Raw genomic sequence first — 3,746 nt, forward strand, 5'->3', positions numbered from 1 at the left:
ATAACCACAAGTATGAATCAAACAAGGGTGGGTGGGTTTAATGGGACTTAAAATGACTACTTCTACAAAGAAAACAATGCTAAAGTGCAACTAAGATGGCAGCAGCGCCATTTGATAAATGTAAAATGAATAGTTTACCTACGAAATGAACTACGAATCCAAAACGTAAGTAAACTAAACTTATCCTTTTACGTGTCAATTATCAAAGCTTCTACTCTCAATGCGAATTGCACTAAATGGAGTACGAAGTTCGTTCCACTCCTAGTTCCCTAGCACGGATTGTTTTCTTTGTAGAAGTAGTCATTTTTAAGTCAATGAGAGCTTTATGAAGGGTGTTATACTACGATGAAACTAAAATGAGTCTACGTTGAATTTAACTACGAATACTATGGAAATATGCTTGTTTTGAATCTAGATAAAGGATAGAGGGGAATTGAATCCACCTCGAATCCAACTTAATAACCTAGTATAGATTCTTGTATCTCGATTCTCGTTCTTCTACGGCAAGAAATTGAGTTCTAATCCCTAGTGTTCATGGCATTTCTACCGAAAGTACTAACTAGCATGTGAAATCGTCCACCCATTCTCATGGCTTAAACACGACTTTCTAGAGTGGAATAGAATCTACAAACAATTCTACACTAACAATTAAGTTTTCATCAAGGCTTCATCAACCCCTCTAATGGAGGTTTTAGCCTTGATTCATTAAACTAACATTTCCCATTGAATCTAAACTAAACATAATATAAAGATTCTAACTTTATGAAATTTAACTAATCTAAATTAAACAATAACAAAAATCTAATTAACAACTAAGCATTGAATAACAAGTAGTAAATGAAATTAGATCTAACAATTGTAATTGACAAATCGAAATTGAATCAAGAACAACTATTTTATTATCTAATTCAAGGGAGAACAATCATTCAATACTAAATTTAAAACAAGAATAAAACTAATTACTTTAATATAAAAAACTAGATCTAGAACTAAGGTTTAATGGAGGCTAACTAATCTAATTTATTTTCTAACCTAACTATCTACCATTAACAATGAACTAAGCTTTTGTTCTTATACATTCAGATCCAAAATTCGTGCATGGGCTTGGAGCCATGGGTTGGGCCAGAGAATCAGGCCCAAAACCCAATTCTTTTCAAATTCAAAAGGCCTCTTCAGCTGCAGTTGACTTCCACAGACTTTTCGTCCACTTCTGCTCCTCTGATTGGGTCAAGGCTTGGACCATTACAAAGCTCTTTCCGAGCCGGTCGTTTTGACATAAGGTATGCCCAATTCCGAGGTCTGAGTCCAAAGATACGGCTTTCGGAAGTTCTCGACTTTTGCTCCTCAGTATCTCGCTAAAGTGGTACATTTTCACATTAATGGACTTTGAAGCTCGAAATGCATAAAACGCTGCGAATCAGTGTTAACTCTTACTTATTATTCACATAATTGGTCTAACAGTATGATTATTAAGGGGTTAAAACTACAGTTTTGGGCTCTTATCAGCCACCATTAGAGCTTGTTCCAAGCTCAAATCGACAGCCCCAACCATCCCCACTACCACCAAACATCATCCCCTCAACCCACCATACAAAAACACAGTTTAAACAATTTTAAAAACGCACCAAAACAAATCCTTCAGAAACACAGTAATGGCAGTAACGCCATTGACGCCGGATTCGAAGCTCCATTCCGCCCACTGTCAAGCCCCCACTCAACAGCCCCACACACACAACCAATACACCACAACAATTAAACCACCCATCCAAATCAGTATAACAGTTCAACCAATATCATAACCGGCGACCATTGATGAACAAAGGCGAGCTTTATAGCCACACCCAATATCCATCCTAACATTCTAACCACCGATTTCACCCAACCCATCCCCATCACGGTTTAATGGACATAGCGAACGGACAGAGGAGCGCCATTGCGGCTCCTCGAAGCTTTGCTCTTCAAAGCTTTGATTACCAATCAATAATAAAAAAACCAACACTATGCTAACCTTAGCCCATTTAACACTTGGACATTATAGAGAATAACTCTGAGAAAATCAATCTAAACCTTAGACAAGAAAAAATCTTGTTTGTATGCCCGAAAAATTATAAATCCGGTGAAATAGCAAAAATAGCTACTCTTTTGTATGAACGACTCCTGAATTTAATTTCTCCGAGTCCGAAATAGCCGCTCCACCCTCCAGAAATCCAGCTTTCATCTCTGCCTCCATTTTCATTATTTTATTATTCTCTGAACCCTATTTTCTAGAAAAATGTGTTTATATACTTGGGTCCGAAACCCAAGCCCAACACCGACTCGGGCCCAAAAACCAGGCCCACATATCCCGAGTCCAATCCGACGGATTTTGAAAATAAATAATTTAATTAAATTAATTAATAAATAATTAAATATGTCTTTTAAAAATACGGGCGTTACAAAACCCCATTGAGATATATAAATTTGGTTAATTATGTGTTTAATAATCATGAAATAAGTATATTTTCGTACTTTTGCAGGTATTCGCAGTAAACATGAAAATATTGGTTAAACCTGCGTTAAAGCACGGGGAACGATGTATATATGAATTCTTCCAAATCAGCCATGTGAAGCCCAACAAATCTGCACAGATGCATCAAACTTCCGAAGCTCCTACCTCTTGAATCTGTCAAGAATAAACAATCAAAATAAGCACCTCTTGATTGCTATGTGGAACCTGGATTTTTGGATATGAAAAGGGGTGAATGAAATGGTTTATATAATTGGAACAATAGAGATCATGCATCACAAAAAAACATTTAAGTGAAATACTAAAATGCAATTTTTTGTTCTTTTCACCAAAATTGATTAATGCCCACAAAAACTTTGTGGACGCTAACTTTTAAGACGAAAAATAATATGATATCTTTCTTCAACACAAACTTTTAAGCCCAATAAATAAACATATCCCAAATATGTATTTGCTAACCTGGTCATTTCTAACTTCTAATAAGAATGACTGAATGAATGAGTATCAATTAAAATAATAATGATAATCTCTATAGTAGTAAGCCCGGCCACAGGATGAGCAGATTAGCTAGTCCTAATATATAGTATGACTTGTATGGGCAATTCTAAACAAGTGTGTTACTCCATATATTATAGGGATTAATGCATGCGTGGAGCCTTCTTTGTCGCAAAGATCTGCTTTGACCAAGTTTCCTTCCCTCAATGTATGGGAAATCTTCTATTTTTCTAGCTTCTATAGTGATATTTGCCATCTTGATTTCAGCTAGCTGCCAAGGAAGCTTCCCCTCTTTGACTAAGGGTGGAATTCTAGCCGAGCGGCTCGGGCTCGGCTTGTTTAGCTTGCTCGTTTAACTATATGAGCTGAGCTCAAGCTCAAATTAAAGTTCGTGTAACAAATGAGCTTGATGAAGCTCAGCTCGTTTAATTCAAATAGCATATTTGTAATGTAAAATAACCGAGCCACTCGGGTTCGGCTCGAGCTCGGTCGTTTGACTACTAGAAATTGCCCGTGCCTTTGTCACGAAGCTTTTAAAAATAATTGTTCTTCTAATTGTTTCTTGTTTTCTTGTTGAAGTGTAGAAAAGAAGACTTAATATTCTATTATTTAAAGGGCAAACAGGTAAACTTGTTTAGAAACTGGAAATGAAGTATTCCTCATATACAGAAAGTAAAATGTCAACTCCTAGACCTATTAAGCAAAAGAGACAGGCTCATTACATTAGTCAAGCTATTTGTGCTAG

Source organism: Coptis chinensis, chromosome 2 (assembly GCF_015680905.1).
Source record: "Coptis chinensis isolate HL-2020 chromosome 2, ASM1568090v1, whole genome shotgun sequence".
Lineage (NCBI taxonomy): Eukaryota > Viridiplantae > Streptophyta > Magnoliopsida > Ranunculales > Ranunculaceae > Coptis > Coptis chinensis.